Here is a 13,720-nt window from a genome sequence, read left to right as displayed (position 1 = left end):
CTGTGCGTATGGGGCTGGAGGAAACCCCAGGTATGTATAAAAAGTTTTATTTATATCGGCTCTGGTACACTTTAAACTGATCGGTAAATGATGTGCTTACATGCCCCATAATTTCCATGAGAATAGCTATTTTCGGTAACATTAATGCAAATTACCTCACGAATTAAAACCTACTAGAACTGCTAAATTACCTCATGAGGTAAATCACCATTCATGAGGTAATTTGTTTGAGAGCCCTACAAGAATTGAGGCCAAGGTGTATAGGAAGCAGGGAGGATCCTGTCTTGTACTCCATATTCACTTGTGACTAATTATTCATTGAAAAAGACCCAACATCTATGGTATGTCTACACCAGGTAAAATTAAGCTTGTGTTTTTAAACCTAAAAATAAAATAAAGTTTTTTGAGATATTCAGCAAATTGTTAACTAGCATGATGAGTTTGACATTCCTTCCCTACCAAGGGAGACAACTACTCAGTATGGTCCTTCCCTGGATATATTTTTCTATCTAAGCACTGCCAGCGACAGCCCATTTCAAATGTAGGTCAGACAAGAGAGATGTAACAGAGCCATGGCAGGCCCGCTTCTGTGTGAAGATGCTGGGAATACATGAGCCAATAGTGAGTAGTTAAATCTTGCCACAGGCTCTGGCACTGTCAGTGGAGGAAAGTGCTTGTCAAGAAAAATGGCTTCAGTTCCCTGTTCACAGCACAACTACAGTGTGAATTGCAAATCGCTGGTATTTTCTTTCAAATAAAGTCAATCCTTTCACACGTTTGGCTTTACCCTGCGGTATTTATAAGTTTACAGGAAACTCTTCTGAGAAGTCACTTCTTCATATACTGTTTAGTTAGTGTGCTGTGTTAAGTCAAGCATCTCTACGCTGGCCACAAGTCAGATTTTAAATTCCTGTTATCCACATCTTATTATCCTGTGTCTGTATTTTTGTAACACTTAAAGTCTTGCAAGGGAAAATATTTTTTTAACCTTAAAGCGGAATATAACCCTGCATTTCAACTTTGCTCTAAAACATTATCTACAGTATATTATAATCAACCAGCATTTTTTTTTTACCAGCATTGGAAGGGTTACACAGAGCTTTAAAGAGGAACTGTAACATGAAAAGATCCCCTGGGGGGTACTCACCTCGGGTGGGGGAAGCCTCCGGATCCTAATGAGGCTTCCCACGCCGTCCTCCATCCGTCAGGGGTCTCGCTGCAGCCCTCCGTGGAGTCCGTGCAGCGGTGACGTCAATATTTACCTTCCTGGCTCCTGCGCAGGCGCTCTGACGGCTGTCGGCTCCGAACTACACGGAAATACCCGATCGCCGTCGGGTCTGCTCTACTGCGCAGGCGCAAGTTTCCTGCGCCTGCGCAGTAGAGCGGACCCGAATGAGATCGGGTATTTCCGTGTAGTTCGGAACGGAAAGCCGCCACAGCGCCCCCGCTGGAGCCAGCAAAGGTAAATATTGAACTGACAGTCGGCACAGTCGCCGGCTGTTCGGAGGGCTGCGGCGAGACCCCCGTGGGACAGAGGACGGCGTGGGAAGCCTCATTAGGATCCGGAGGCTTCCCCCACCCGAGGTGAGTACCCCCCAGGGGATCTTTTTAATGTTACAGAGTCTCTTTAAAGTTCCTGGAGATTTCTGCAGACGCATCCGAAGCTCAGATAGTTACATTTTGTTTACATAAATGTATCTAAGTGTTGAATGTGACTCACTCTCTCTGACTGAGCTGGAGGACAGCCAAAGTGTGTAACATTCAACACTTAGATACATTTATGTAAACAAAATGTAACTATCTGAGCTTCGGATGCGTCTGCAGAAATCTCCAGGAACTTTTAAGCCCTGTGTAACCCTTCCAATGCTGGTCTAGTAAAAAAAAAAATGCTGGTTGCATATAATATACTGTAAATAATGTTTTAGAGCAAAGTTGAAATGCAGGGTTATATTCCGCTTTAAGGCTCACAACCCCTCCCACTAGAACCTCAACATGTCTGTGCCTAAAAATGCTCCTAAATACCTTTAGGGGCCTTTCACACTGGGGCGGTATTTTTCCCACACCCCATCGCAAGGCAATGAAAATCTATGTGGACTTCCATACCTAGGCGTTGCGACGGAAGTGATTTTTTCGCTGGATCCCCGACTCTATGACAAATCTACGTTACCGCGCAGTTCTGCGGCGACGTGCAACTGACTAGAAGTAATGTAAGTCTATGGCCACACATGTGTGTGAAAACCCGCCACAAGTTTTACGTGTCACGCATGTGCGGAAGTGTATTTTTAGCAATACGCTTCCACGCACGTGATCACTTTGGCCACAGGAAGTGAGCGTCACTTCCTGCTTGGCCAGCTGCCAGACGGGGATTACCGGGCCACACCGCATCACTGCCGCCAATGCACATTGTGAAACCGGCCTTACATTGCAGTAAACAGGTGCCACTTTGTTCTGATACAAACTGTTGAGGTCCAAACTTCTTGGCAGACTTGAAAAGGCTCTACCATCCAAACACCACCCCACTTCTTCACTGATTGTGGTGCCACTTCGCTTCATTACCACTATGGGAGGGGTTTTAATGAGAAACTTTACCAAAAGATAGTAACAAGGAGTAGGGACAAAATATTTGCAAGAAATTGCAAAGTTAGAAGTAAAATAATAGAAGCTAGAGTTAGAAATAATTGGTATTCTTTGTGTAATTTGTTCATGTTGTTTGATCTACCGTCAGCCTGCTGGTCGTAATCTTTACTGCTGGCAGACAAGAAAAAAAAAACACTCAGCACCAACTGCCTTTATCTATGAGTTCAAAGACAATAAACTGTCAGGGCCCTGCCCTGACATCACACTGTAAGAGGGGTTTCACAACAATATCAGCCGCACAGACATACCTAATGATCTATTTAAGAAAAGGTAAAGATTTCTCATAGAAAAGGAGGTATCGACTACTGATTGGGATGAATTTCAATCTGGGTTAAAGTTCCAGGCTCTCAATAGCTCCCCCTATTTAGTGAGTTGGAGGGGAGGTGATCTGGAGATTTCTAAACGGGCTTAGGTCTACTAGTATAAGTTATACTAAACGGGCTTAGGTCTACTAGTATAAGTTATACTAAACAGGCTTAGGTCTACTAGTATAACTTATACTAAACGGGCTTAGGTCTACTAGTATAAGTTATACTAAACAGGCTTAGGTCTACTGGTATAAATTATACTAAACGGGCTTAGGTCTACTAGTATAAGTTATACTAAACGGGCTTAGGTCTACTAGTATAAGTTATACTAAACGGGCTTAGGTCTACTAGTATAAGTTATACTAAACAGGCTTAGGTCTACTAGTATAACTTATACTAAACAGGCTTAGGTCTACTAGTATAAGTTATACTAAACAGGCTTAGGTCTACTAGTATAAGTTATACTAAACGGGCTTAGGTCTACTAGTATAAGTTATACTAAACAGGCTTAGGTCTACTAGTATAACTTATACTAAACGGGCTTAGGTCTACTAGTATAAGTTATACTAAACAGGCTTAGGTCTACTAGTATAACTTATACTAAACGGGCTTAGGTCTACTAGTATAAGTTATACTAAACGGGCTTAGGTCTACTAGTATAACTTATACTAAACGGGCTTAGGTCTACTAGTATAACTTATACTAAACGGGCTTAGGTCTACTAAGTTATACTAGTAGACCTAAGCCCGTTTAGAAACAAGCTCTACTTCTCTCTCACCGCCGCATATCAGCGTGCGTGCGCACGGACGCCCGCCGTGTGCATGCGCCCACCGCCCGCACTCCTTGGCCCCGTCCTCCTCTACGGCTACACATGCGCAGTAGCCAAAACACATAAGAAACCGGGACAGGAGGATGACGCAGGGAGAGTTAGGGTTTTATTACATAGGATTATCCAGACAGTCCAACAATCTCAAGAAGTTCATGCAATTCACTTCACTGGATGTGTAATATAACCTTCTTCAGCAAGCTGGCATAATATTATCTGATACTATATGACAATCGATGTAGGTTCTGTCACTTCAGTGCCTAAACTGCAATCAGTTTTCAACCCTCAAAAACTGCATTACTTGACTGATCATAAACTCCCCAGCAAGTGTCTTGTTACATATATCAATGTTTGTGGAATACATCCAACCTCGCTTTTCACTTACATTAATCATATAACAGGGAGCCTATTGCTCTAACGCTAAGTACCCACTGACAGATTACAGCCATCTGGTTGACTCTATAAGCGTTCTTTGCAGCGTCCGAAATTAACAGTCGCGTAAACAATCTTTTATGCGATTGCGACGAAACCCACAGAAGTAAATGAGAATTGGAAAAAACCCACACGACTTAAACGGACATGTGGTGTGCGTAGTTAAACATTGTTTAGTACATTTTTTGTTAAATGATGTTGAACAATATCGCAAAAAAATTGTTTGTCCCGATAAATGGTTTAGTGGATATGGGCCTTAGCAGTCCAGCCTTTCCCTGAAGAATCATAAAACATTTGGAAGTAGAATACAGGCATAAAGCAACAATGGAAATCCAGGACATTCACACTGATGCCAATACAAACACATTGTTATTTCACCAACTCAGTCTGGCCATGTACAAAGATACTGGTCTGCTGTGATTTGCATGCCAGAGTTATGTTTTACTTGCAGTCTTGCCGTGTACCAGACCTATAAGCAACACCATATGACCTCAAATTCTAATCTTTAAAGAGGAACTCCAGTGAAAATAATGTAGTAAAAAAAGTGCTTCATTTTTTACCATAATTATGTATAAATGATTTAGTCAGTGTTTGCTCATTGTAAAATCTTTCCTCTCCCAGATTCACATTCTGACATGTATTACATGGTGACATTGTTACTGTGGGCAGGTTATTTAGCTGTTTCTAGCTGCTCTGTCTGTTAGACAGCTAATAACAGCTATTTCCTGTCTCTGAACATTGTTACATTGTGGCAGTTTGCCAGCAGTACCGCGGTATTCAGAGCCTCTTGTGGGAGGGGTTTCAGCACAAAATCAGTCACACAGCGCCCCCTGATGGTCTGTTTGTGAAAATCATTGTCTTTTTCATGTAAAATGGGGTATCAGCTACTGATTGGGAAAAAGTTCAATTCTTGGTTGGAGTTTCTCTTTAAAATTGTTCATTTAATTTACTCTGCAGTTTTGGTTTCCTGCTTCATAACTGCATGGGAATAGATTCTTCAAAGTCAACTAATTAAGGCAAACTAACTGTATAAGGAAAAAGGGAAAGAAGGTCAAGTGCCTGTGAACTAGGGAATTTAAAAATAAATACATAATTGTATATACTAGCTCACCTCACTGGTAATAAAAATACAGTAACTAAAATAAAATAACTAGATGAGCATTAACTTGATTTCGATTTTAGAATGATTTTAGTAATTCTAATAAAAAAACACTATATAGCTAAAATGCAAAGTGTATATGTAAAAGTGCAAAAAAGACAATAAACAGAACCTAAGGCAGTGATAGCTAACCTTGGCACTCTAGCTGTGGTGGAACTACAAGTCCCATGAGGCATTGCAATACTCTGACAGCTCTAAGTATGACTCGGGGAGGCAGAGGCATGATGGCCTAAGGTGTCTGCCTTGGGACTAGTGCAGAGCTTGTGACTCAGCTAAACACAATTTCCATTTTCAGCATATAGAAGAGATTCCCTATAACAGATTCAATTCAGAGACAACACAATGGGCATATGATGTGAAGTGCATGAGGTACTACACACCCATGAAGTTGACAGCTTGCTGCTGTCGATAAACAGGAGGCTTAAGTGTGATCAGGTTTTATGCCAAAGCATTGCTATGTTGTGTGGCCAGCTCAATGTTCTTCTTCAGCTATGGTAGCACAAGAAGCTTTCCACATAGCTAAATGTGTTCAGCTCCATTAAAACCTGGTAAGAAAACTGAGGACCCATATCCCCCTCCCCCCTTTAAAAAGGACCACACCTGCCTGCAGTTGGGGAGTGGCCCTAAACAGATATACCCCCTCAATCCCAAAGCTTAATACACACCACTGGCCAGCACTGGGTTTTTTGTAGACTTGCCTGGTGGGAAGCTTGATAATAGGAGCAATGGGTTATGGTGCTATTTGATTTCACACTATCAGATAAGTGACCCTGCTCTGTCTGATATGTTCTGTGGTCTCATGATGTGCATTTCATCAAATCGAATAAACTTGAATATTTACACTCTTTAGGCTCTAAGTGTAAAAGGGTATTTAATGTGGCCTGTGCTTAACCGATCAATCCAATTCAAGAATTCTCTCTTGCCCATTATCAGGAACCTCTCCAGGCAAGAGGGCTTGCTCCTAGAGCCTCTTCTCCAACCAGTAGTAGGGGTGAGCTCTGAAATAGACAAAAAAGGGGTGTATGCCCTCCCCATGTGACCACATGCCCACTATTAGTCTCTTTTGGTGGCAGGGATACTGTTTCTATCCTGAAGATGCAGTACAATTATGTGTCTATAAATTAAAGCAAAGCACTTACAGTGGTTTTCAAAAGTATTCAGCCCCTTGAAGTTTTCCACATTTTGTCACATTACTGCCACAAACATGAATCAATTTTATTGGAATTCCACATGAAAGACTAATACAAAGTGGTGTACACGTGAGAAAAAGAACGAAAATCATACATCATTCCAAACATTTTTTACAAATAAATAACTGCAAAGTGGGGTGTGCATAATTATTCAGCCCCCTTTGGTCTGAGTGCAGTCAGTTGCCCATAGACATTGCCTGATGAGTGCTAATGACTAAATAGAGTGCACCTGTGTGTAATCTAATGTCAGTACAAATACAGATGCTCTGTGACAGCCTCAGAGGTTGTCTAAGAGAATATTGGGAGCAACAACACGTGAAGTCCAAAGAACACACTAGACAGGTCAGGGATAAAGTTATTGAGAATTTTAAAACAGGCTTAGGCTACAAAAAGATTTCCAAAGGCTTGAACATCCCACAGAGTACTGTTCAAGCGATCATTCAGAAATGGAAGGAGTATGGCACAACTGTAAACCTACCAAGACAAGGCCGTCCACCTAAACTCACAGGCCGAACAAGGAGAGCGCTGATCAAAAATGCAGTCAAGAGGCCCATGGTGACTCTGGATGAGCTGCAGAGATCTACAGCTCAGGTGGAGGAATCTGTCCAAAGGACAACTATTAGTCGTGCACTGCACAAAGTTGGCCTTTATGGAAGAGTGGCAAGAAGAAAGCCATCGTTAACAGAAAACCATAAGAAGTCCCGTTTTCAGTTTGCCACAAGCAATGTGGAGGACACAGCAAACATGTGGAAGAAGGTGCTCTGGTCAGATGAACCCAAAATGGAACTTTTTGGCCAAAATGCAAAACGCTATGTGTGGCGGAAAACTTACACTGCACATCACTCTGAACACACCATCCCCGCTGTCAAATATGGTGGTGGCAGCATCATGCTCAGTGTTCTCCCCAGAAATTTCTTCCAGCCGGGTGGCATGAAAAAGTAGCCGGGTGGGGCGAGATGAGAATGCAGGGCCAGTGCTTCTGTGAGCAACTCTGCTTACAGCATAGGAAGAGGAGAGCCGATGACAGCCGGGTGGTCACCAAAAAGAGCCTGGGGAGAACACTGATGCTCTGGGGGTGCTTCTCTTCAGCAGGGACAGGGAAGCTGGTCAGAGTTGATGGGAAGATGGATGGAGCCAAATACAGGGCAACCTTGGAAGAAAACCTCTTGGAGACTGCAAAAGACTTGAGACTGGGGCGGAGGTTCACCTTCCAGCAGGACAATGACCCTAAACATAAAGCCAGGGCAACAATGAAATGGTTTAAAACAAAACATATCCATGTGTTAGAATGGCCCAGTCAAAGTCCAGATCTAAATCCAATTGAGAATATGTGGGAAGATCTGAAAACTGCTGTTCAAAAACGCTGTCCATCTAATCTGACTGAGCTGGAGCTGTTTTGCAAAGAAGAATGGGCAAGGATTTCAGTCTCTAGATGTGCAAAGCTGGTAGAGACTGAGGCCATTACAGAGCAGCTGTATTTGTACTGACATTAGATTACACACAGGTGCACTCTATTTAGTCATTAGCACTCATCAGGCAATGTCTATGGGCAACTGACTGCACTCAGACCAAAGGGGGCCGAATAATTATGCACACCCCACTTTGCAGCTATTTATTTGTAAAAAAATGTTTGGAATCATGTATGATTTTCGTTCCACTTCTCACGTGTACACCACTTTGTACTGGTCTTTCACGTGGAATTCCAATAAAATTGATTCATGTTTGTGGCAGTAACATGACAAAATGTGGAAAACTTCAAGGGGGACGAATACTTTTGCAAACCACTGTAACGCCTGAAAAAAAAGGCCATACAAAAAAAGAAGACTTTTCATTGTTTCTTGTACTGTTTTTCATCCTCCACACCCATCACATTCTTAACCAGTCCTGTAGAAACTGTTTTTATTTGTGTACTGTATGTATCTTTACATTTCCAAAACCATTTCCAGCAGTTACTTTTACTGTTATCAGTGTCCATGATTTAAAGTTTACAGAGGCAGCAAAGGGGATTTAGCATAGCGCCTATAACATTTATTCTTATTTAATCCTCTTATAGTCCAATAAAAAGCTACGGTAAATAAAAAGACTTATATTAAAGAGATTTCCCGAGGAAAAAAAAAATCATCTTTTTAATTCTGCTGCCCCCCCCCCCCTTTCCCCTCCTCTGCAACATTGTCGTAGCCCCTTTTATCATGGAGAGAGCAATACACAACTACTAGGCTATTAAGGTGGCAACACTTGAAACAATAAAATCATCCAGTTTTACGGTGATCTGATAAAGACGATCGGTTGTAAAGAAAAATGGAGAGCTTTTTTAAATTCATTGATCGGGAGTTGTGGATTTTTCTGATCAATTGTTTGACAATGGAATGGTGCAGGGTAGATAGCCAAGTAATTTTCTGCATTTTCAATCTTTTTCATAATTGGGGGAAAATTAAACACACATGTGTAGTCAGAATTTTCAAATGTTACAATCAATCAGAAAAATTGATTGTAATTCTGGAATTGAAAAGAAATTGAACAAATTGTACGTTTTGTGGCCATCTGTAAGTGCTGACATTTTAGGTCGCCTGTCAAAAATGCCTAATATTCATGGAACTGCGCCAGTGGACGTGTGTCCAGGGACTGTTAGCCAACAACAATATGGCAGCCTTCAGGGCTGACACTAAGGTAGGAACTTGCTCCTTTAAGGACAACTGACCTGAAAGTGATATGCAGGCTGCCATATTTATTTCCTTTTACATAATACCAGTTGCCTGGCACCCTGCTGATTTTCTATGCATCAGTAGTGTCTTCTGATCTACTTGCTTGTTCAGGAATATGACTAAAAGTATAAGAGGCTGAGGATCAGAAGGTCAGCCAGGCAATGTGCATTGTTTTAAAGGAAATAAATATGGCAGCCTCCATATCCTCCTCAGGTCAGCTGTCCTTTAATGATTGGGCCAACATTCCAGCAAATTACATCAGTCTGTTATTAGTAACTGCTCTCACTATACCCTGAAGTTATAATCCTCATATTGCAGTACGAGTGCTTATATCTTTCCTCTCCTGCTTGACACCAGTTGCTGCCATTGCCCTTTCCAAAAATATCGGGTCAGAGCAATGCAGTGCGCTGCCATCTTCCAACATGTGCAATCTCAAACAACTTTCTGCTGTGTCTGGGTAAGGGAATACGAGATGTTTTCTTAAAGGACAACTGTAGTGAGAAGAACATGGAGGCTGCCATATTTATTTCATTTTAAACAATACCAGTTGCGTGGTAGTCCTGCTCATCTATTTGGCTGCAGTAGTGTCTGAACAACACCAGAAACAAGCAAGCAGCTAATCTTGTCAGATCTGACAATAATATCAGAAACACCTGATCTGATGTATGCTTGTTCATGGTCTAAGCTAAAAAGGTACTAGAGGTAGAGGATTAGCAGGATATCTGGGCAACTGGTATTGCTAAAAAGGAAATAAATACGGCAGCCTCCATATCCCTCTCCTTACAGTGTCCTTTAACTCTCATGACTTTATCCTGCTGTGATTTTGGAGCACAATTTGGGATACCAGAAGGAATTTATACCAGTTTATATCTTACATCTACTCTCTTACGCAGTGAGGGAGATAAGCAAAGGTAGAAAAAAGTGGAAAACTCTCAATACACTAAGCGGATTAATGTTTTCACCCCTTTCAAAATCAGTAACGCTTCTTCGCAGAGCCAATCTGCCTTCTCTCCACATTTTCCCAGCACTACAGGTGCCTGAGAGGGAGCAAACTAGATTCAATTGCAATGGCATCTCAGTATTTTGGAGGTCATAGACAAGCAGTTGGATAACTGTTCAATGTCTTGTGATTATCTCTAAATGCATCTTGGACAGCTGTCTGTCTGTTATATTTGTACATGAAAAACTATGTCCCCATTTGCACTTAGTATGAAACAGATTATCTCATGAATATAACAATCTCCATCATGAAATTATGACTATTGCACAGGAAAGCAGCTTTTGATGCACTCTAAAATGTCATCAGAATCAGAATCATTTATTTCGCCAAGTACTACGTGAGTTGTACCTGGAATTGGTTTTGGCACAACAGGGTCGGTGGTGGTACAGTACAGAAATTGAACAGGCAGCATACAGTAGGTACACAGTAAATACATATAGTGCATACATATATACGGCGACATACAGTAGGTACAATGCATAGTTACAGAGTAAAGCAAAAACATAGGTGGAGAACCCATAAGAAATGGACCCAAAGAGAGAACCAGGGGGACATCCGCTGCCGTCTATGGCACTCAAAACGCTTCTGCAGCGATACTTTGAATCAGATGCCCCTGGTCTATCTTGGGGGAGAGAAAGATATACAGTGCATACGGATACATACAGTACAGTGCATACCGTGCATGTGCACAGATAAAGGCATAGATAGAAGGATAGAAAATGAAGGATCCAGATGAACCAGGGGGGTAATCCGCTGCCTACTATGGCACTCAAACGCTTCTTAAGCGATATTTTGAATCAGATGCCCCCGCAGTCTACCTGGGGAAGAGAGATAGTGAAGAGGAAGGGAGATACGTGAGAGAGAAAGTAAAGAACAGTGAAAGAGAGCTCCCTTTTGGATTTTAGGGTAACCCGGCTGGTTAGTAACCGAATGGATGGCTGTGTTGCTTGGCTGCTGCAGAGAAAAAGAGTCCTCCTATGGCTGCAGCGATGTTCTTGGCTGGCCAGCTGACTAGCCTGGCTACTCAAGGGCTCGAACGCGCATTTTCCCGTATTGTCCCGACAGCGTGTGGTGCGAGAATTGACTGTAACTCATCCAAGGGACGCTGGGAGGGGGCACTTGACTGCCGTGGAGGGTTTGCGGCTGGTGACCAGGATGCACGTAACCTTAGCCTCCAGCTTTGGCCTAGTACGTTGTGATCGCTCGGGCACTTAGAGCCCACACAGATGGTGGCTGCAGGATCAGGCACTGGCTCTCATCTGTTTGCCAGGTGGAGAGGGCAGCATGCCCGGAGAGGCAGCAGAACACTGGCCTGCAGTGGCCACAGCGATGTAGCAGTCAGATCTCACCTAGCTGTGAGGGTGGCCCACTCACTAATCCTCCCTGGCAGCAGCAGCATTGCAGTCTCAGTCCCCGTGGATGCGAAGGGCCCGCAGCGGCGTCTGGTCTCCCTGGCAGCGGCATAGCCCGGTGCCGATACAGAACTGTGCGGCGTTGCCATGGTGGGCTCCACGCAAAGCGGCAGCGGTGGTTCGGCCGGCTCGGTGTCCTGCTCCCTCAAGGCTGCAGGGGCGATGCAGCAGGCTCTGATGTCGCCCCGGCTCCCTCACGTCCGCAGCAGTTGATTCCTGGGATCTGCACCACCGAGCACGTGGGTCCCGGACAGCTGATGGACCCATTGGCAGGCAGACCGGGACCCGAAGGCTGGGATGCAGAGCAAGACCTGCGTGCCCCTGACCTCCACATACTACTCCACCGGAAGAGGAGCTCGGAGGAGAATGGAGTGCGAAATTAAGGTAAAAAAAAGAAAAAAGGCCGGAGCCCTGTGGCCGCGGCGACCGAACCCGGCGCCATCTTAAGCGCCAGCAAAACTATCAGAAAAGACTCACTTAGCTCACTGGAACTTGCTTATGAAAGCTAAAAGCACTGAAAGATTTCCCTTACCCTGGGATTTCTGACGATTACGTTTCACAAACTACAGATAAGCAGTCAGATTCTGATCTTAGAACTGGTACTGCTGACTGTGCTATGCAGAGTCGTAACATGCAACCTTATGCTTTATATGGAGGACCTCAATAATTGGCTGTCTTTACAGCTATCTGGCCCCTGCTCTGTGCAGCAGTTTCCATAAAAAAACACATTTGCTTGGGAAAGGGTGTGGGGAGCGTTTGGGTTTGCCACCTTTCCAGCCCCTGGCATGCATGGGAGCTGTCTTTCTGGTCTGGCATATTGAGGGTGGCGTTTGGCGTTCGTGGGCTCATCCCTAATTATGACTTTACTTAATTTATCTTTGCATCTACATAAGGAACATTTAATATTATCCTTTCATTCTCTGGTATTTGAAAATGTTTAAAGATTATAACAATACCTGATTAGTTGTGGGTTCTAATATTATTATAGTAATTACATAATCCTATAACTTTATTTTCTATTGGTAAGGAAGCAACTGTTTTATACTCCAAATGCGTGTTTATATTCTTTTGTAGATGTTTACTGTATATTGTTATTGCTTTTTCCATGTCACAAACTCAGCTTAATTTATATTGTATACTGCTATATTCTCCTTAAACCCATGACAATAAAAACCTCTTCAAAAAAAAAAAAAAAAAGAAGAAAAGAAATACATTTTAAGCACAATTTTGGGGGCACAGTCAGTGCCACGTTGGGCTGTGGTATTGAGTTAGATTTTTATGGGCTCTGCCCTAAGAATGTGATGCCATTAAAGCAACCCACTAAACATATTATTATTTTGTTATCATTATTTATATAGCGCTGACATCTTCCGCAGCACTGTACACAGAATATTGTCTTGTCATTTAACGTTCCCCCGGAGGGGCTCCCAATCTCATCCCTACCATAGTCATATATCTATATATGTATCAGGTAGTGCATGTATCATAGTCTAGGGACAATTTTTAGGGGGAAAACAATTAACTTATCTATATGTTTTTGGAATGTGTGAGGAAACTGGAGTGTCCAGAGGAAACCTACACAGACATGGGGAGAACATATAAACTCAGATAGTGCCCTGGCTGGGATTCGAACCAGAGACCCAGCGCTGCAAGGCGATAGCATTAACCACTATGCCTTGCAGACTAACCACTACACTACGCAGACTGTACACTGTGTTATTTGTTCTTAGTTTTCTGATCTACTCGACAGATTAGTTTGTCACTACTTAACAAATAAGCCAGCTCATTTGGAAGACTTAAGTATGCAGAATTTCCTTGACTTGAGTCTCTGGAGGATCTGCTGAGCGGTACAAATGGGACAGGCAGCTCTAAATGGTTTCACTGAGCATTATTTTACTATGCATGCTTAGAGTTATGCGACTCTAAGCAATATCCATACAGCTAAAATTGGTTTTCTGTAGAGACTGGTACACTTTAGTTCCTCATGCATGAATTATGCAGAAGAATCCTGCTTTTAGGCTGATGTGCAGCATATTGATGTGTATGTCCCATAG

The 13,720-nt window shown here is 42.8% G+C and overlaps 1 protein-coding gene across 3 annotated transcripts in view; it reads right to left on the bottom strand.

Moving 5' to 3' along the window:
* The window catches only part of CHN2 (chimerin 2), a 426,701-nt gene that overhangs the window by 127,788 nt on the left and 285,193 nt on the right, over nt 1-13,720 (bottom strand). The gene's annotated exons all lie outside the window — the stretch shown is intronic.

This window comes from Hyperolius riggenbachi, chromosome 5 (assembly GCF_040937935.1).
Source record: "Hyperolius riggenbachi isolate aHypRig1 chromosome 5, aHypRig1.pri, whole genome shotgun sequence".
Lineage (NCBI taxonomy): Eukaryota > Metazoa > Chordata > Amphibia > Anura > Hyperoliidae > Hyperolius > Hyperolius riggenbachi.
The sequence above is the reverse complement of the archived record's forward strand: the minus strand, read 5'-3'. Positions and strand labels throughout refer to the sequence as shown.